The sequence below is a fragment of the Salvelinus alpinus genome, chromosome 5, assembly GCF_045679555.1.
Source record: "Salvelinus alpinus chromosome 5, SLU_Salpinus.1, whole genome shotgun sequence".
NCBI classification, from domain to species: domain Eukaryota; kingdom Metazoa; phylum Chordata; class Actinopteri; order Salmoniformes; family Salmonidae; genus Salvelinus; species Salvelinus alpinus.
The window spans coordinates 87,255,942-87,277,589 of NC_092090.1; the positions used below are offsets into that span (position 1 = coordinate 87,255,942).

A 21,648-nucleotide genomic window follows, 5' to 3' on the forward strand; every position below is an offset into this window, starting at 1 on the left:
AGAGAGAGAGAGAGAGAGAGAGAGAGTGTTGCGGACAGGAGATTTGCAGTGCGGAGTTGCATGTATAATGAATGAGGGGGCACTTTGTTTAAAACTCCATACTGGTGTTTCACGTCAAGGTTTGAAACTCCAGCCTGCCGCTTCATTTCAAGGTTTTAAACTCCAGCATTGTGCTTCACTTCAAGGTTTGAAACTCCAGCCTGCGAATTCACTTCAAGGTTTGAAATTCCAGCCCGCGAATTCACTTTAAGGTTTGAAACTCCGGCCTGCTAGGCAGAGTGGGACCTTGTGCTCACCACCAACTTCTCTCTGAGCTCTGCCGATGGATGCTTTCAGCTGGCTGCCACTGTGGACAAGCCCAGTGGAAAAACAAGTAACCTTCTACGTGTGTGTGTGTGTGTGTGTGTGTGTGTGTGTGTGTGTGTGTGTGTGTGTGTGTGTGTGTGTGTGTGTGTGTGTGTGTGTGTGTGTGTGTGTGTGTGTGTGTGTGTGTGTGTGTGTCAGCCCTGACAATAGGACGAGGGGTGAAGAGAGAGGGCTGAGCAGTAAAGTGGGGAAGGAGGGAGAGTGGTGAGGAGCGATGAGGGTTTATATTTGAGCAGCGCTGCAGTGACACCTGTCTATTTTTCTATACAGCATAATACCTCCTGTTTATGTGTTTCCTGTCTGTGAGGGGATCTGTGAGGGTGTGTGTGAGCGGTATTGTTTGTTAAAAAAATGGCCGTGGTCTTATTTTTGTCCCTGGCCTGGGCTCATAGTTTATAAATAGCTGAGGAAGCATGGGGGATACCTGCCGTGGTGGAAGCACCGGGCTGGCCTCCCTCCTCCACAGTCCCAGGCCCTCCAAGTGCCTCCACGTCACATCCCTCCCCTACTACAGTGCATCCTCGCCGGACTACTCCAGTGCAGCCCCCTGGGGGACTACCAAACAGGATGGGACTCACATAGAGGGTGTATCAAGCCAATGAGAAATTCCTCTACAGTAGGAGACGTTGTCGTTGTCTTCTTGGCGTGTAGACTTGGATATAGTTGAATAGGGTGACATTTTGGAATATGAGGGGAGTGAATTGGTGATAATTGTACGTATGTCTCTGTTGTTGTAGAGACTATCAGCGATAATGGCAGTAATGGGCTGTGAGGGTGGTGTCGTGAGAGGAGGGTTAACGGGTTTAAGCTGGAGCAAAGTATTTTCTGACACCCACTGTGTCTGTGTGTCTAAACTGGAGGGGTGATGTCCTCTCTGCTCATTGCCATCTGTATGTGGAGGTGTCATGTTCATTTCACTTCACTGTCACATACATGTGCCATGTTAACATGGTGCTGAGAGTGTTAACTTTCTCTTTTTGCCTCCCTTAGGAAATGGTTGTCTTCACACTGCACTCGGTCATTGGGTGATCAGGTCTCAAATGTAGTGTTTCATTTTTTTGTGACACTCTCATACAGGAGGTAGGACATCTTTGGATTGATTTGATTGATATTTATCAATCTTCTGCTAACTGCTGGTGATGCTGAGCTCGGTTATAATCATATTAACTAGGGCATCCTTGTGAAGAGAGAGAGAGAAATCTAGGGCTGGCATGCCTCACTAGTAATTGAGCAATAGTTTTCTCCAATTTGTTTGTACCTTTCTGAAGGGAATAGTACTGGCTGTTATTAATTTGCTTTTGACAGATTAATTTGATAAGTGGGCTTCTTGTTAAAGAAGCCCAGAATTGTTCTCAGAGTACAGACCGTTTTTGTTATGTTCTTCAAAATGCTGCCTGTCGATGACCCACTTCTGAGGTTGTGGAAAACAAGGAAGAGCAGTACGAAATCCACAGGGAGATAGATAGAAAGAGAGAGAGAGAGAGAGAGAGAGAGAGAGAGAGAGATGTCGAGATACGGGAAGAGCGAAAGTGAAAGAATGAAAGGCTCTTGTTAATTTTTCTCGGAAGTAAATTCAAAATCCTTTTCTGCCGTCCCCTCCCTTCTCGTCCCCCTCCTCTTCTACCTGTCATCTCCTCCACTTTTTCCTCTACCGTTCAGCTGCCTACATTCCTGGGCTCTTCTTCCCTCTAGTTTAGTCGGTAGAGAAGCACTTGGAACGATAACAGGGATTAGCTTCCGATGCTTGCTAGCTCCCCTCGGTTAAGTACACCTGTAATGAGTTGTTTATTTGGGATAATGCGCAGCAGGAGCGGCTGGGGTCCAGAGCGGGCCCCTTCCACCCCCCACCCCCACCCACACCCCAGTAAGTGGGTTGCTCACTGGACAGGGTGGATCAGAGAGAGAAGAAGGGGAGGGTCCTTCATCGTTCTCAGCTCGTTCCTGAGGTCATGTGGCCTGTGGATTTTTCTCAGGGTGGAGAAAACCATCAATAATATGAGAAAATGAAGGGAGGGAACGGAGAGAGGAGAGGGAGAGAGGAGAGCCCACCAGTGTGAGTGTGTGAAGTGGAAAAATCTGTTTGTTTGCAAAGGGGACGTGCTCTGCTATCATTAGCCAGGGGGGTAGGAAGGGGGCAGGGGGGGGCATGCAAGGTTATGTGAACGGTGCAGCTGTTCTCCGAGCTGAGGGATTTGAGGCGGGAACTACGGCTAATCAGCCTTGTCCTTCACTCTACTGTACAGCCGGACCAGAGCTAAACCTTGTGAACCAAATCTCCCACTCCCCCACTGTAGCTCTTCACTTCCCAAATAAGAAAATAACTAAATGTTGATTTCAAGGATAAGACTGCAGAGAAAAAAAGACATAGACATGATTTATATGCCTCTCTGTAGGAATTTGCTGTTTTCTTTTCTCTTTTTATCTCTCGGATCAAGAAACAGTTTTCATTCAGTCCACATGGAAATTAGGATCTGAATAATAGTCATAATAGTCATAATAAGAGTGATTATTTCATGTCGTTTTCATTCGGTCCACATGGAAATTAGGATCTGAATAATAGTCATAAGAGTGAATATTTCAAAATACATGAATTAAGGATTTGGAAGCATTATAAAATGTTCCTCTTTTTTGGGGATTTTCCCTCTGACCTAATCTCCAATTTTATGTTGCTTTAGTCCCCCCCCCGTCCTTTATCATTGAGCAGGTTGAAGCAGTTCAAAGCAGAATAGGATGCGGTTGAATCTACAGATCAGCAGAAGAACGTCAGAGAAGGCCACAACTTCTCTGTCACCTTTTCTGATCACATGCTGCAGAAACAGCGCCAGCGCAGCGACGACAACCGAGCAACGCCTCACCGTGTTGTGCTAATGCGTTCAGCCTGCCACGGTATCCAACAACAAGCCAAAATATCACACATCTCCACATCACACGCTACTCCTACAACAACACAAACAGGAAAAAACAAGCTCAAGAACCCAGGAGTTGAAAGCTAGCAAGGAGCATAATATGTGAACAAGTTGTATGGAACTTTCTGGAGGAACATTTTTAAAGAAAATAATCTGTAGGATGTGAAATAGCCTTGCTACATGGCACGGCACGTACAGTGTCACTTTGTGAGGCAAATAAAGGGGGGAAAGTACCTTGACAGATTTTCTCATTGCTGTGATGTACGTCAGGCACAATGGTGCGCTGTGGGCTAAAAATAGAACTTGGCCAAAGCGGTAATGGAGTTATTGGCAAGAGGGGTCATGTTTGTGTGATACAATGGCCGCTATAATCACGTAAGGAGAGGAGACGAGTGTCTCTGCCAAGAAGTGTGGTCGTGCGTCAGTAATTTAATATTTGTTTGTCTCTTTTCATTCTTTCTTTTTCTGTCTCTCTCTCCCTCCCCTCCTCCTCCTCATCCCTGGTAGGGTTTAAGTAGCAGTAAGCTTTATCAGATCACTCTAGCTGAGGTCTCTTTCAAACCGCTTTTTGTAGTTTGGATTTTGTGCAGCTGTGCGGGCTCTTTAATCATGCGCTATCTTTTTTCACTCGCCTTCCCCTCCTCTCGTCCTTCCTTCTTCTTCCTCTCCTCCCTCTTCCCCTAACATATGTTTATTGGCTGCTTTCTGTGACAAATTACGAGCGCCGCCTTTGATGAGGTCGGGTTGTGATGGTGCGGGGAGTAGAGTACAGCCCCTTGCTGGTCCCCCTAACCACTCCAAACAGGAGCGTGGCACCCAGCCGCCATCTAATGAGAGGTTTGGCCTGGCTCTGGCCCGGGTCTGGCCTTGGTGGGGCTGCCTCCCAGCCCCCAGCCTTCTCCCAGCCGCCAGCCTTCTCCCAGCCTCCTCCAGCCTCCTCCCAGCCTTTCCCCAGCCTTCTCCAGCCTCCTCCCAGCTTCCTCCAGCCTCCCCCTGCCTTCTCCCAGCCTCCTCCCAGCCTCCTCCAGCCTTCTCCCAGCCTTCTCCCAGCCTCCTCCCAGCCTCCTCCAGCCTTCTCCCAGCCTCCTCCCAGCCTCCTCCAGCCTTCTCCCAGCCTTCTCCCAGCCTCCTCCCAGCCTCCTCCAGCCTTCTCCCAGCCTTCTCCCAGCCTCCTCCCAGCCTCCCCCAGCCTCCTCCAGCCTTCTCCCAGCCTTCTCCCAGCTTTCTCCCAGCCTCCTCCAGCCTTCTCCCAGCCTCCTCCCAGCCTCCTCCCAGCCTCCTCCAGCCTTCTCCCAGCCTTCTACCAGCCTCCTCCCAACCTCCTCCCAGCCTCCTCCCAGCCTCCTCCCAGCCTCCTCCCAGCCTCCTCCAGCCTCCTCCAGCCTCCTCCCAGCCTTCTCCCAGCCTCCTCCCAGCCTCCTCCCAGCCTCCTCCAGCCTCCTCCAGCCTTCTCCCAGCCTCCTCCCAGCCTCCTCCAGCCTTCTCCCAGCCTCCTCCCAGCCTCCTCCAGCCTCCTCCCAGCCTTCTCCCAGCCTCCTCCCAGCCTCCTCCAGCCTTCTCCCAGCCTCCTCCCAGCCTCCTCCAGCTCCTCTTGAAGAGTGTGATCTGTAGGTACGCCACTCACCCCCTCCACACTCAACACAACCCAACCTCTACCCTCCCTCCATCCCCACCCAACCATTCCTTAGAGAGCTGTAGGGGGAGGCTTCAGCTCAGCTACTGGCCTGGGTTTTTCTTTTAATCTGTGTCGATATACTGTAGTTTGCATCATTGTGGGGAGACTTAAATATACTCATCCACAGACTCATTCAACTGGATGAATAAAGTTCAGTGTCAGTTTTGTATATGCTTCTTGGTATAAATGTACTCTATATTCTAGCCAACTCTGAATTGAAACAACATGTTGTAGTACTAAATGATGGATGTGGGGACATTCAAGCTCTTTGTGTGTCTCAAGTTTACAGTGTGTGTTATTGTGTGTGTGAAAGAGATTCTGCCCGGAAACATTACATCAGTCTTGCTTAAGCAAACACTAACTGGAACAATCCCAGTTTAATGATGCGCAACATCAACAGGACAACAACGCCCACCAATAATCAGCCCAATCAGCTTGCGGTCTTCAGAAAAAACAAGAGAAACTCTGACATCATGCTAGCAGACTGGAGCACGTTTTTTTCTGACAGGCCAGGCAGGGAACAAGGTTGGGGCTTCAGAATCCTCTCTCTCTCTCTCTCTCTCTCTCTCTCTCTGCTCTACTCTCTCTCTCTCTCTCTCTCTCTCTGCTCTCTCTCTCTCTCTCTCTCTCTCTCTCTCTCTCTCTCTCTGCTCTACTCTCTCTCTCTCTCTCTTCACTTTGCGATCTAGGTTACTCGGTTTCCTAACGGTGCGCAGGGACTGAAAAAATCCCCCAGAAGGTTGAATTTATGAAGGACATCCTTGTTTAAGTGTGCAACCTTCTACTTCTTTTCAAATGACCTCCAGGCTGTGCACGGTCTCATTTCCACGCTGTGCACGGTCTCATTTCCACGCTGTGCACGGTCTCATTTCCACGCTGTGCACGGTCTCATTTCCACGCTGTGCACAGTCTCATTTCCACGCTGTGCACAGTCTCATTTCCAGGCTGTGCACAGTCTCATTTCCACGCTGTGCACAGTCTCAGTTCCACGCTGTGCACAGTCTCATTTCCAGGCTGTGCACAGTCTCATTTCCACGCTGTGCACAGTCTCATTTCCACGCTGTGCACGGTCTCATTTCCAGGCTGTGCACGGTCTCATTTCCACGCTGTGCACGGTCTCATTTCCACGCTGTGCACAGTCTCATTTCCACGCTGTGCACAGTCTCATTTCCACGCTGTGCACAGTCTCATTTCCAGGCTGTGCACGGTCTCATTTCCACGCTGTGCACAGTCTCATTTCCAGGCTGTGCACAGTCTCATTTCCACGCTGTGCACAGTCTCATTTCCAGGCTGTGCACGGTCTCATTTCCAGGCTGTGCACGGTCTCATTTCCAGGCTGTGCACGGTCTCATTTCCACGCTGTGCACAGTCTCATTTCCACGCTGTGCACAGTCTCATTTCCACGCTGTGGCTCTGGCTTTAGAGCAGCCAGACTGTTAGAGAACGCCATAATACCACTGTAATGTTACACAAACAGGGATGTTAAGCAGTGTTGTTTATCATTGCTGTAGTTTGAGCAAAGTGCATTAAAGTAATACCATATGAGTGTAGCAGAGGAAGGGCTGATTTATTTGAACCTAATACAAGGAAAACAACAGGTCATCATCATCAAGTGGTGACCCAAAGGCGCAGAGGAGAAGACAGAAATAAAGCAATCCGTAACGCTTTTCATCTCTGTCTGTTAAGGCGGTGGGTTGAACGCTCCTGGACCGTTTACAGTAGCAGTCTAGCCTGCCTATTCAGACTCAGCATTTAGCTTCTAGTGGCCAATATGTTGCCATGGGAGCCAGATGTGAGGGGTTGCCATGACAGTTTGTTTAAAGCGACCTTGACCTAGTATACCCACAATTCCCTCCACAATCACACACACACACACACACACACACACACACACACACACACACACACACACACACACACACACACACACACACACACACACACACACACACACACACACACACACACACACACACACACACACACACACACACACACACACATGAGTGCACACAGACACTCCAGTACTCCATAGAGCAACAGAGGGTCTGTGATCTGTGCCTACCTCTGTGATTTATCTTTGCCTCCAAACTCCAGACATCTCACCCTCTGTCATAGCGGAGCCAACTGTGTGAACACTACAGCAGAGAGGAGGTTGTAAAGAGGTTAGCTTGTTGTACCTCCCTAGCCCCTATGACTTGTTTAGGAGTGTTCCTTTTATAGACACTGCTAATAGCTCTATTGTCTATGAACACTTGCATACTGTTGAACTTAGTAGACACTAAGACAGCTCATGATGCAACCTTTGTGTGGTTTCCAAATATGCTGATGGATCCCAATAGTAAAGAGGGAAAAAAAATATCACTCAACTTCCCCGTATCTTTCTCCCTGCGTGTGTCTTTCTCCATCGGCCACCGCGAACAGACAGAAAAGGAAGCGTAAACAACTTTGTCAAATCCCATAATGTAAAATATATTACTCTACACAATACCACATACAAACACAAAAGTGCTCAAATTAACTGCGAAAAATGTAACAGAAAATAAGCTGGCACCCGCTCTGGAGTGTTAGCCATGTTAGCTTTAGCCTGTGGCTCTAATTGGGGCCAGGAGGGAGCAGTTAATAATTGCTGTCAGAAGATCACATTTAATTCTCTTCTTCACAGTCACTGCTGTAGGGTAGAGTGAAACAAATTGTCATCAGAGATTTCTAAACGAACAAAGCTTTTAATTAGGCTGATTAGAATGCTTCTGCAAAAAAAGATTGAGAAAGAACTTGTGATGAAATCATCATCTAACCACGTTGTCTGGTGTTAGAATCCTTCGCTGCCACGAGACGTCATGGAAGTTTGCTGCGTTTGAAAAGAAGATAAAGCTGGCCCCGCCCCCTAACCCTTCGCCCCACCCCCCAACACAAGCTGCTGAACTCTCCTAACATCACGAGTCATCCTTGGTGGAGAACATAATTAGGTGAATATGACAGTGCTTTGTATGTTCTTAGTGACATGGCCTTGGGCTGCTGTCATGGGGGGGGGGGGGGGGGGTACTAGTAGTCATTGAAGGGAGACGCTGGTATTCTTTCTGCATTGTTTCCCCCCTACTTTCTGTGTCTTAGTACCACAACTTAAATGGTGTTGGTTTACTTAATCAGCATCTTTATGAGTTGAAGCAAGTAAATAATCCTTAGTGACTGTGGGGATAATGAAAGCGTAGTGTGTGTTTGTTTGTGTGTGTGTGTGTGTGTGTGTCAGTGCGCTTGCGTGTGTGTGAGTGTGTGTGAGTGTGTGTGAGTGTGTGTGCATACGTGTAAAACTAAAGTCTGAGGGGGTGTTTTCTGTTCCAGTCCAGCAGTCTGTGTCTAAATGGTGGTTACACCTGGACTCTGTAGGCCTACATGACACCATGTGATGCGAGGCAGCGGTTGGACCTTCGCTGAAAAACATTACCCTTCACAGATGTGTGTGCTTGAGTTGTGGGAGGGAATAATGTACTGCACACGCTAACATAGGCGGTGGAGAAAACAACGTTAGAGAGAGACAGGTGGAGAGCAAGAGAGGAAGAGAGAGAAGCTGAGGTGATCAGTTGAAACTAAAATAATGAGATTCAGCACTGAACAGCTTTCTCCACCACATCGTAAACCGCTTCCATTTACCTAACCATGGCACTACCACCATCCTCCTGACGTCCATCTTCCTCCATTTACCTAACCATGGCACTACCACCATCCTCCTGACGTCCATCTTCCCCCACCTGGAGCTATTCCATCCAGTTTCATGTTCACAATCTGGCAAGGATTATTTTACTCTGTCTATAGCCCTCTTTACTCATGCCATGGATTAATTTGAGCCTTTCCAAATGATGGTTCCCTCTAATGCTGGTTTTCTCCACCGGGGCACAAGGACATTGGTGTGTCAGAGTAACTGTTCTGCTCTTTACTTCCCTCTGAGTACCTACTGCTCACCAAGTAGTCTGGCACAGAACCCGGAGAACCTGTATCTACGTTAACACTCTGAGTACCTACTGCTCACCGAGTAGTCTGGCACAGAACCCGGAGAACCTGTATCTACGTTAACACTCTGAGTACCTACTGCTCACCGGGTAGTCTGGCACAGAGCCCGGAGAACCTGTATCTACGTTAACACTCTGAGTACCTACTGCTCACCGAGTAGTCTGGCACAGAACCCGGAGAACCTGTATCTACGTTAACACTCTGAGTACCTACTGCTCACCGAGTAGTCTGGCACAGAACCCGGAGAACCTGTATCTACGTTAACACTCTGAGTACCTACTGCTCACCGGGTAGTCTGGCACAGAACCCGGAGAACCTGTATCTACGTTAACACTCTGAGTACCTACTGCTCACCGAGTAGTCTGGCACAGAACCCGGAGAACCTGTATCTACGTTAACACTCTGAGTACCTACTGCTCACCAAGTAGTCTGGCACAGAACCCGGAGAACCTGTATCTACATTAACACTCTGAGTACCTACTGCTCACCGAGTAGTCTGGCACAGAACCCGGAGAACCTGTATCTACATTAACACTCTGAGTACCTACTGCTCACCGAGTAGTCTGGCACAGAACCCGGAGAACCTGTATCTACGTTAACACTCTGAGTACCTACTGCTCACCGAGTAGCCTGGCACAGAACCCGGAGAACCTGTATCTACGTTAACACTCTGAGTACCTACTGCTCACCAAGTAGTCTGGCACAGAACCCGGAGAACCTGTATCTACATTAACACTCTGAGTACCTACTGCTCACCAAGTAGTCTGGCACAGAACCCGGAGAACCTGTATCTACGTTAACACTCTGAGTACCTACTGCTCACCAAGTAGTCTGGCACAGAACCCGGAGAACCTGTATCTACGTTAACACTCTGAGTACCTACTGCTCACCGAGTAGTCTGGCACAGAACCCGGAGAACCTGTATCTACGTTAACACTCTGAGTACCTACTGCTCACCGAGTAGTCTGGCACAGAACCCGGAGAACCTTTTTCTACGTTAACACTCTGAGTACCTACTGCTCACCGGGTAGTCTGGCACAGAACCCGGAGAACCTGTATCTACGTTAACACTCTGAGTACCTACTGCTCACCGAGTAGTCTGGCACAGAACCCGGAGAACCTGTATCTACGTTAACACTCTGAGTACCTACTGCTCACCGAGTAGTCTGGCACAGAACCCGGAGAACCTGTATCTACGTTAACACTCTGAGTACCTACTGCTCACCGAGTAGTCTGGCACAGAACCCGGAGAACCTGTATCTACGTTAACACTCTGAGTACCTACTGCTCACCGAGTAGTCTGGCACAGAACCCGGAGAACCTTTTTCTACGTTAACACTCTGAGTACCTACTGCTCACCGGGTAGTCTGGCACAGAACCCGGATAACCTGTATCTACGTTAACACTCTGTGATTCACAATGTTCTGTGATATTATATGATCTCTCTTCCAAATCATATCACTGGCCTGTCAACCAAACATAATCAATTAGTGACGACTTTGATTGTGGATTATCATCAGCCACTCAATCCATGAAAATCATATCAGCTATTGCATCCATGAAATGTAGTTACAGTCCCCAAGTCACGTCGCTGATGCAGCAAAAGGAAGCAGGCAGGCGAGCAGGTAGCAGGCGACAGGGAGCAGGCGAGCAGGTAGCAGGCGACAGGGAGCAGGCGAGCAGGTAGCAGGCGACAGGGAGCAGGCGAGCAGGTAGCAGGCGACAGGTAGCAGGCGAGCAGGTAGCAGGCGACAGGGAGCAGGCAAGCAGGTAGCAGGCGACAGGGAGCAGGCGACAGGGAGCAGGCGACAGGTAGCAGGCGAGCAGGTAGCAGGCGACAGGGAGCAGGCGACAGGGAGCAGGCGAGCAGGTAGCAGGCGAGCAGGTAGCAGGCAACAGGGAGCAGGCGAGCAGGTAGCAGGTAGCAGGCGACAGGGAGCAGGCGACAGGGAGCAGGCGACAGGGAGCAGGCGACAGGTAGCAGGCGAGCAGGTAGCAGGCGACAGGGACTAGGCGACAGGGAGCAGGCGACAGGGAGCAGGCGACAGGGAGCAGGCGACAGGTAGCAGGCGAGCAGGTAGCAGGCGACAGGGAGCAGGCGACAGGGAGCAGGCGACAGGGAGCAGGCGAGCAGGTAGCAGGCAACAGGGAGCAGGCGACAGGGAGCAGGCGACAGGTAGAAGGCGACAGGGAGCAGGCGACAGGGAGCAGGCGAGCAGGTAGCAGGCGACAGGGAGTAGGCGACAGGGAGCAGGCGAGCAGGTAGCAGGCGACTGGGAGCAGGATCCAGCTGTCCGGCAGCTCTCTCTCGCTTGCTGCTTCCATTGGACCCATGCAGCAGCTGCAGTTTACAGCCCTTGGCCTGCTTTCAAAGAGCGGTTGACACATTGTGTCAAGTCACCTTATCCTTGGGGGAGTCAGCAATGGACTGTGGAAAGATGGTTCTCACCTGTCTCCATTTTGGCTCTGACGGGTGGCTATCTGTCCACCATTCCTGCTCTGTATGACACTATAGGCCCTGTTTGCGGGTGCTGAGTGAGACGTTCAGTTGCAGCAGCTGCCTGACTATTCCCTCTCTCTCTCCCCTGCTCCTCCTCTCCTCCTGCTCCTCCTCTCCCATGCTCCTTCTCTCCCCCTCCTCCTCCTCTCCTCTCCTCTTCATCTCCCATGCTCCTCCTTTCCCCCAGCTCCTCCTCTCCCCCTGCTCCTCCTCTCCTCTCCTCCTCCTCTCTACCTGCTCCTCCTCCTCTCCCCTGCTCCTCATCTCGTCTCTCCCCCTGCTCCTCCTCTCCTCTCCTCCTCCTCTCTACCTGCTCCTCCTACTCTCCACCTGCTCCTCCTCTCCTCCTCTTCGCTACCTGCTCCTCCTCCTCTCCCCCTGCTCCTCCTCCCCTCTCCCCCTGCTCCTCCTCTCCTCCTCCTCTCTACCTGCTCCTCCTCCTCTCCCCCTGCTCCTCCTCCTCTCCCCCTGCTCCTCCTCTCCTCCTCCTCTTCTCTACCTGCTCCTCCTCCTCTCCCCCTGCTCCTCCTCTCCTCCTCCTCTTCTCTACCTGCTCCTCCTCCTCTCCCCCTGCTCCTCCTCTCCCCCTGCTCCTCCTCTCCCCCTACTGCTCCTCCTCTCCTCTCCTCCTCCTCTCCCCCTGCTCCTCTACCCCTGCTCCTCCACTCCCCCTGCTCCCCCTCTCCCCTCTCAAAACAGAATACAGTAGTAGGCAGCACTGGACTTAAAAGGCCCTGTTACCTGTTACCTCACAGCCTCTCCACTGAGAGAGGAGTTACAGGGTTTTTACTTTTCTCTCAAAGCACACAGAGATGAAAAAGGAGACCACTGTGTGCTGAATGGATTTCCATTGGTCCAAGAATAGAAAGCCATGGCAACAACATGCTTGTTGAAAATGTGTAGCAGAGGTTTGTTGATTGGGTGAGGTTTCGCCATATACTGTACATCATGTAGATTTTAAGTCAATAACCAGGCCTTTGTTTTTTTTAAATAAAATTACTTGAATATGACGTTGTCTTCTCGCATGTTAATTAATCAAATAATACAAATTGCAATAATCTCTGACTGAAAAATATCAATTATTGTCCCCCACAGCTGACACATCAGATACCAACTTCCTCGTATCAGTTTTTTCTTCCACTTAAAGCACTTTGAAGGCTTCTGCTATTATCTCTATTCTACACTCATGGGGCTGGGCAGGGATGCTGTTTAGAGCTGTTAGACCAGTTTCCACCTGATTGCAGTGTGTGTGGAGGAAAGCCATTGCAGTTAAGGTGCTGACAGGATGCCCTGTAATGCGTGAATAAGAACACTCCTCTCTCTTCCAATGCTTTCATCTAGCGTTGCACCTCAAAAGGGCTCTAGTCACCCTACACTGTCACACAGAAATGCACTTCGTCCATCATTTCACATGATCGCTTAGAAAGCCTTTAGTTAGCTATTTTTCCCCCTCCCGTTTTTTGCTAAACAACATTTAGGGAAGGCTTTACACATGTTTTGAGAAACAGTAGAGAAGAAGGGGTTTGTCCTCTCGGTTAAGGTTTCACAATCACAACGATGCGTCCTGTTGCATCATGACGGAATCCAGATCTGATGGCGGACAGTGCGGTTGTGGTGATTTTTTTCCTTTTGATAGACAAAAGCTGGTGTGATTTCTCTCAGAAGGCTTTGTGCCGCCTAGAAGGGCCTTGTTTCATGACACGGGACATGGAGGGAACCTCTATTGGTCTTCTCAATGGTAATCTCAAGGGTAAGAAACCTACTGGTTGAGGTGGGCAGAAGAATTGGACATCTCTCTCTCCTCTTCTCTTGTTTCTCGGCAGAGGGAGAGGGAAGCACAGTGAGTTTTGGTTCCCATTTTGGGCTCTCTGGAACAGTTTAGGGAAGGAAGCACCTTTACACCTTTAATTGTCTGTGGTTGCTGATGTCACATCCTTCCGTTGAGTTTGCCACGTGTGTGTTTCCTGCCTTTCTGTCCACGAGGTCCTGGGGGCGACTGGGGTGCGGTGGGGGTGAATAGGGGATAGAGGGTCTAACAGTGGGTGGGGGGTGGGGTGGAGGGTTTGGGATGAGGGGTGGGTTTGGAGTGGATACAGGGCTGTGGAATTGAGGTATAATATGACGTTGGTCTATAACAATACGCCTAGGTCTCTTGTTCCAGTCAAGCCAATCAAAGTCAGACAGAATAAACAGTGTAAAAATGAAGAGGCAACAAGCTCCCTTCTCTTTTCAACAACAGACAGTGTAAAAATGAAGCCAACTAGCTCCCTTCTCTCTTCAACAACAGACAGTGTATAAATGAAGAGGCAACAAGCTCCCTTCTCTCTTCAACAACAGACAGTGTAAAAATGAAGCCAACTGGCTCCCTTCTCTCTTCAACAACAGACAGTGTATAAATGAAGAGGCAAATAGCTCCCTTCTCTCTTCAACAACAGACAGTGTATAAATGAAGAGGCAAATAGCTCCCTTCTCTTTTCAACAACAGACAGTGTAAAAATGAAGCCAACTGGCTCCCTTCTCTCTTCAACAACAGACAGTGTATAAATGAAGAGGCAAATAGCTCCCTTCTCTCTTCAACAACAGACAGTGTATAAATGAAGAGGCAAATAGGTCCCTTCTCTCTTCAACAACAGACAGTGTATAAATGAAGAGGCAACTAGCTCCCTTCTCTCTTCAACAACAGACAGTGTAAAACTGAAGAGGCAACTAGCTCCCTTCTCTCTTCAACAACAGACAGTGTAAAACTGAAGAGGCAACTAGGTCCCTTCTCTCTTCAACAACAGACAGTGTAAAACTGAAGAGGCAAATAGCTCCCTTCTCTCTTCAACAACAGACAGTGTATAAATGAAGAGGCAACTAGCTCCCTTCTCTCTTCAACAACAGACAGTGTAAAACTGAAGAGGCAAATAGCTCCCTTCTCTCTTCAACAACAGACAGTGTATAAATGAAGAGGCAACTAGCTCCCTTCTCTCTTCAACAACAGACAGTGTAAAACTGAAGAGGCAACTAGCTCCCTTCTCTCTTCAACAACAGACAGTGTATAAATGAAGAGGCAAATAGCTCCCTTCTCTCTTCAACAACAGACAGTGTATAAATGAAGAGGCAACTAGCTCCCTTCTCTCTTCAACAACAGACAGTGTAAAACTGAAGAGGCAACTAGCTCCCTTCTCTCTTCAACAACAGACAGTGTATAAATGAAGAGGCAAATAGGTCCCTTCTCTCTTCAACAACAGACAGTGTAAAACTGAAGAGGCAACTAGCTCCCTTCTCTCTTCAACAACAGACAGTGTAAAACTGAAGAGGCAACTAGCTCCCTTCTCTCTTCAACAACAGACAGTGTATAAATGAAGAGGCAAATAGCTCCCTTCTCTCTTCAACAACAGACAGTGTATAAATGAAGAGGCAAATAGCTCCCTTCTCTCTTCAACAACAGACAGTGTATAAATGAAGAGGCAAATAGGTCCCTTCTCTCTTCAACAACAGACAGTGTATAAATGAAGAGGCAAATAGCTCCCTTCTCTCTTCAACAACAGACAGTGTATAAATGAAGAGGCAAATAGGTCCCTTCTCTCTTCAACAACAGACAGTGTATAAATGAAGAGGCAAATAGCTCCCTTCTCTCTTCAACAACAGACAGTGTATAAATGAAGAGGCAAATAGGTCCCTTCTCTCTTCAACAACAGACAGTGTAAAACTGAAGAGGCAAATAGCTCCCTTCTCTCTTCAACAACAGACAGTGTATAAATGAAGAGGCAAATAGGTCCCTTCTCTCTTCAACAACAGACAGTGTAAAACTGAAGAGGCAACTAGCTCCCTTCTCTCTTCAACAACAGACAGTTCTCTCTTCTCATGACGGCAGAGCTTAAAAAATATCTCTGTCTGCTAATGACTACACTGTAACGTGAGTTAATAGAAAGAGGCATGCACACACACACACACACACACATTCACTCTCTCAAAATCTTACACACACACACACACACACACACACACACACACACACACACACACACACACACACACACACACACACACACACACACACACACACACACACACACACACACACACACACACACACACACACACACACACACACACACACACTTGCCACAGCCTTGAACGCTTGAACACATTACACCATGATACACTGCTATCAAGCTAATCCCAGATGTACATTCTGCTAATCTCTTTAGCTGCTAAAGCTTTAAATTAGCCCTAATATTTGGCATGATTCACCACCAGAATAGAGGCCCACCTACATGTAGGCGATGGCCCAGGTTTAGGTCATTCTCTTCTGTGTGTTACTCGAAGACGTGGGGAGGGGAGGGAGGGAGGAAGAGGGGAGGGAGTGATAGAGATTTGTCACCGTGTCTATCTGAGCCTGACAGACGGAGAGCCTGACGTGCCACACAGAGTAGTCATTGCCTGTAATGACATTAGAGACACAATGAAATGGAGGCATACAGTCTCCTGGCCACTGGCTCCCCTCTCCCTCACCCTCCCACAATCACACCCAGGCAACACACAGATAAACAGCTTCACCTCCACAAACAACACAACTCTAAACACCAGCTCTGCATTTAAAGAATATCATGTTTTTTTTAGGATTATAGGAGTTGATATGGGGGGAGCTATAGGGATGCTCAAGCAAGCGAAACTGAACCTAGAAAGTGTGTGTGTGTGTGTGTGTGTGTGTTTGTGCGTGTGTGTGCGTGTGTGTGTGCGTTTGTACATGTGTGTGTGTATGCGTCCGTGTGTTCATACTCAGATTGTTCGGAAACTGTATTAAATACGTTATTGCCTCCTCTTCAAGGAAATGGTAGCTTATTTTAAAAGAGAGAGGGTTTATTTAATGTAGCATACACCTCCTAAAAGGTTTACTTACTGCAGTGTAATATGTTATTTCAAATCCTCGCAACCGCATTTCCTATGAGGATAGAGGATACTGCCGTTTTTTCAAGACATGCTATTACTAAATGTGTTGCAGATGTGCTATGGGGAGGTGGGGTTCTAGGAAAAACACCATCAATCCTGTCATTATAAATGGTTTTCTCCAATTCTCAACAACGTAGGCCTACTTAGAATTTAGTTGAAAAACATAAAATGTCAGCAGATGTTGGTGTATGTGTTCTTCATATGAGGAACTGGTTTTCAGAGCTGTGTTGCCCCTCATCATTCAGTACATTTTCTCTTCATCTCTCTCTCTCTCTCTGTCTCTATCTTTCTTCCCTCTCTCTCTCTCTCTCTCTCTCTCTCTCTCTCTCTCTCTCTCTCTCTCTCTCTCTCTCTCTCTCTCTCTCTCTCTCTCTCTGTCTCTATCTTTCTTCCCTCTCTCTCTCTGTCTCTATCTTTGTTCCCTCTCTTTCTCTCTCTCTCTCTCTGTCTCTATCTTTCTTCCCTCTCTTTCTCTCTCTCTCTCTTTCTCAAAAGCTTTGATTTGCACCATGCAGCTGTCTTTCAAAGAGAGGAATTAGAACTAAGGACTAGATAATGTTCCTCTTTTCTCTCTCCTCTCTTTGATTCTCTCGGGTGCAGTCCTCTGTGTTTTCAATGACAAAGCCATATTAACAAGCAACACCCTATAGGATATATATATATATATATATACGTATATGTCTATTAGGATGGGAAGAAACGCTGCCCACGTGCTGTCTATTCGTTTTTGGTGACTTGGAAGTGAGGAGATGGGATAACTCTGTACAAGTTCCCATCACCCTTCCAGCTCCACTTCGGAAAGAGAGAGAGAGTGTACTGAATCTCCCTCCCTCTCGCCCTCTCCCTCCCTCTCTCCCTCCGTCTGCCCAACAGATGGGAGGGTGGTTTGTAGAGCTCTTCCCCTCCCCCCTGAGAGGACTGGTACCTGTTCAAAGATCCCTCTTTCCACCTCTTGTTCTCTCTCTCCCCTCTCTTTCCACCTCTTTTTCTCTCTCTCCCCTCTCTTTCCACCTCTTGTTCTCTCTCTCCCCTCTCTTTCCACCTCTTGTTCTCTCTCTCCCCTCTCTTTCCACCTCTTGTTCTCTCTCCCCTCTCTTTCCACCTCTTGTTCTCTCTCTCCCCTCTCTTTCCACCTCTTGTTCTCTCTCTCCCCTCTCTTTCCACCTCTTGTTCTCTCTCTCCCCTCTCTTTCCACCTCTTGTTCTCTCTCTCCCCTCTCTTTCCACCTCTTGTTCTCTCTCTCCCCTCTCTTTCCACCTCTTTTTCTCTCTCTCCCCTCTCTTTCCACCTCTTGTTCTCTCTCTCCCCTCTCTTTCCACCTCTTGTTCTCTCTCCCCTCTCTTTCCACCTCTTGTTCTCTCTCTCCCCTCTCTTTCCACCTCTTGTTCTCTCTCTCCCCTCTCTTTCCACCTCTTGTTCTCTTTCTCCCCTCTCTTTCCACCTCTTGTTCTCTCTCTACCCTCTCTGTCCACCTCTTGTTCTCTCTCTCCCCTCTCTTTCCACCTATTGTTCTCTCTCTCCCCTCTCTTTCCACCTCTTGTTCTCTCTCTCCCCTCTCTTTCCACCTCTTGTTCTCTCTCTCCCCTCTCTGTCCACCTCTTGTTCTCTCTCTCCCCTCTCTGTCCACCTCTTGTTCTCTCTCTCCCCTCTCTTTCCACCTCTTGTTCTCTCTCTCCCCTCTCTGTCCACCTCTTGTTCTCTTTCTCCCCTCTCTTTCCACCTCTTGTTCTCTCTACCCTCTCTTTCTCCCTCTGTCAGCTCTCTCTAGGTTCTGCTACTCTGAGGCAGACTATTCTCTATAGGTATGGCCACCATTCTCAATCCTTATCTCTCGCTCCCTCAGCCCATCATGTCTTTCCTAACGTGCACTATGACCTTAGCAGTGACCCCCACTGGCCGTTTCACTTTGTAATGGAGAGAGAGAGAGAAACAAAATCCTTCTCTCTCCTTCCCAATCCCTACATTTCCTCTGCTCTGCCCTCTCCCCATACTCTTTGGTTATGGATTAGTGAATTGGCTTAATGTGGCATAGAAAGATTGTTAGTCTTCTCTCTCCCACAGGTTCAGGAGTGGCTGAAAAATCGCAACATTCACCTAAAACTAAACCTACACTTTCACCTTCGCTGCACCTAAAAGGTGAAGTGTCAGTCTCATTCTTCTGTGGAGTCCTTCCTGAGTGCATAAGTGGTCAACATACAGATGGATTACATCATTCCCCCCCTCCTCAATCTACACACAATACCCCATAATGACAAAGCAAAAACAGGTTTTTAGAAATTTTTCAATAAAAAACGGAAATATTACATTTACATACAGTAAGGATTCAGTACTTTGTTGAAGCACCTTTGGCAGCCATTACAGCCTTGTCTTCTTGGGTATGATGCTACAAACTTGGCAAACCTGTATTTGTGGAGTTTCTCCCATTCTTCTCTGCAGATCCTCTTAAGCTCTGTCAGGATGGATGGGGAGCATCACTGCACAGATATTTTCAGGTCTCTCCAGAGATGTTCGATTGGGTTCAAGTCTGGGCTCTGGCTGGGCCACTCAAGGACATTCAGAGACTTGTCCCGAAGCCACTCCTGCATTGTCTGGGCTATGTGCTTAGGGTCGTTGTCCTGTTAGAAGGTGAACCGTTGCACCAGTCTGAGGTCCTGAGTGCTTTGGAGCAGGTTTTCATCAAGGATCTCTCTGTACTTTACTCCGTTCATCTTTCCCCCAATCCTGACTAGTCTCCCAGTCCCTGGCGCTGAAAACCATCCCCACAGCATGATGCTGCCATAACCATGCTTCACCGTAGGGATGGTGACAGGTTTCCTCCAGACGTGAAGCTTGGCATTCAGGCCAAAGAGTTCAATCTTGGTTTCAACAGACCAGAGAATCTTGTTTCTCATGGTCTGAGAGTCCTTAAGGTGCCTTTTGGCAAACTCCAAGCAGGCTGTCATGTGCCTTTTACTGAGGAGTGGCTTCCGTCTGGCCACTCCACCATAAAGGCCTGATCGTTGGAGTGCTGCAGAGATGGTTGTCCTTCTGGAAGGTTCTTCCATCTCCACAGAGGAACTCTGGAGCTCCTTGAGAACCATTGGGTTCTTGGTCACCTCCCTGACCAAGGCCCTTCACCGCCGATTACTCAGTTTGGCCAGCCCTAGGAAGAGTCTTGGTGGTTTCAAACTTCTTCCATTTAAGAATGATGGCAGCCACTGTGTTCTTGGGGACCTTCAATGCTGCGTACATGTTTTTTTTACCCTTCCCCAGATGTGGGTGCCTTGACACAATCCTGTCTCGGAGCTCTACGGACAATTCCTTTGACCTCATGGCCTGATTTTTGACTGACATGCACTGTCAACTGTGGGACCTTATATAGAAAGGTGTGTGCCTTTCCAAATCATGTCCAATCAATTGAATTTATCACAGGTGGACTCCAATCAAGTTGTAGAAACATGTCAAGGTTGGTCAATGGAAACAGGATACACCTGAGCCCAATTTCGAGTCTCATAGCAAAGAATCTGAATTATTATGTACATTATGGGGTATTGTGTGTAGATTGACGATCAACATTTTTTATTTAATCATTTAAGAATAAGGCTGTAACGTGACAAAATGTGGAAAAAGGGAAGGGTCTGAATACTTTCTGAATGCACTGTAGACATAGTTCTGTCTCATTATATTGGATTGCGCTCTCTGTCTCTGTCTCTCTCTGTCTCTCTCTCTCTCTCGCTCCCTGTCTCTCCTCTCTCTCCTCTCTCTCTCTCTCTCTCTCTTTCGTTCTCCCCATCAGGCGGGCCGCGGCATGTCTCCTGGCGGGACACTGTCAAAGGGGTAAATTGGATTGTGCTGTTCTGTGGTAATCTTTTGGGGGTGCTTACTGTCACCAGCCAACCCTCCCTGACCAGACCTGGGGAAGGCAGGAGGGATGCCGTGGGCAATGGGGTGGGAGCGGGTGTGTGGGGTAGGCGGAGGAGGGTGGGAGTTGACGAGCTGGGTGGAGGCTCTCGTGTTTGAGGGAGGAGACAGAAGGAGGGAGTGGTGTTGAAGGAGGAGGGAGGGGGATCACCGGCGCCGGGCTAAGCAGCACCTCTCCTCAGGCAGCATTGGTTGCCGGAGCCAAAGCTGGGATTAAATGTTCAGGACATGGGCTTAGTCTTAGTGTTACTGTTACATAAGGACTGAGGTGATGCTCCAGAGGGTGTTAACATTGAGAGGCTCAGGGGGGAGGAGTCAGGAGGCAGGAGTCACTGCGTTGAAGCCACCAATGGAGAGAGGCATTGCGTTAGCGGTCAGGAGACAGAGTAGAGCTTCGTGGTGCGCCTCGACTGTCAGGGTCTGATTGAGGTATGCTGGCCTGCCCGGGGGATTGATATGTTGTTGTTCTTGTTGTGTCTGTGGACTGTTGAGTACCACTGATAGGCTGGAGTGTTAGTCTGTCTGAAGACACTCTTTCATCTTTCTGACAGCACTTTACTGTTTTTAATGATTTATGCTGTGTAACCATAGAAAATTAACAAGAGTATCATTAAATACTAAACCAATGTGTCATTTTAGATGTTAGTCTCGTTAGTACTGTTGTTGCCCATGGTTGATTATACAGTCAGTGGAACTGCAAACAATCATCACATGAGTATGGTTTTGTCACAAGGGTGAAGAAGAGATGTTGACATGCTAATGGTCAATGTGCATCGTAATCAGGAGATTATATATATTTATAAACAGCAAAAAAAGAAACGTCCTCTCACTGTCAACTGCATTTATTTTCAACAAACTTAACATGTGTAAATATTTGTATGAACATAACAAGATTCAACAACTGAGACATAAATTGAACAATTTCCACAGACATGTGACTAACAGAAATTTAATTATGTGTCCCTGAACAAAGGGGGGGTCAAAATCAAATGTAACAGTCAGTATCTGGTGTGGCCACCAGCTGCATTAAGTACTGCAGTGCATCTCCTCCTCATGGACTGCACCAGTAGTGAGTAAAGCCTAAATTAGATAGGTAACCACATTGGACTTTTACAAGCTTGATTATAAACAAAGTGTAAAATAGCCACGCCGTTCTTGGACTCAATATGTGAAACCTGCGCTATTGTCAACCTGGAGACAATTCGGAGACGTCAGGCTACACCTAATTGGCTTGATTACACTTGGCTCCATCTCCCAGGAGAGACTGAAGATATAAGAGAGCCAACTAGTGGCATGCAGGAGTACAGGTGTTTTGAACCTGTGCTCTCCAATACTGAGAATAATTCTCACTTGTA

General features: G+C 48.2%; 1 protein-coding gene across 12 annotated transcripts in view; it reads left to right on the forward strand.

Moving 5' to 3' along the window:
* LOC139577155 (myocyte-specific enhancer factor 2C-like) overlaps positions 1-21,648 on the forward strand; it is a 120,441-nt gene that overhangs the window by 40,359 nt on the left and 58,434 nt on the right. Inside the window, exon 1 of one of the 12 annotated variants that reach the window (XM_071404031.1) lies at positions 7,899-7,916. The exons of the other annotated variants lie outside the window; for them this stretch is intronic. The gene's annotated coding sequence lies outside the window, so the exon portion shown is untranslated. Of the gene's footprint in view, positions 1-7,898; positions 7,917-21,648 lie in introns of those variants that run through there. 12 annotated transcript variants of the gene reach the window in all.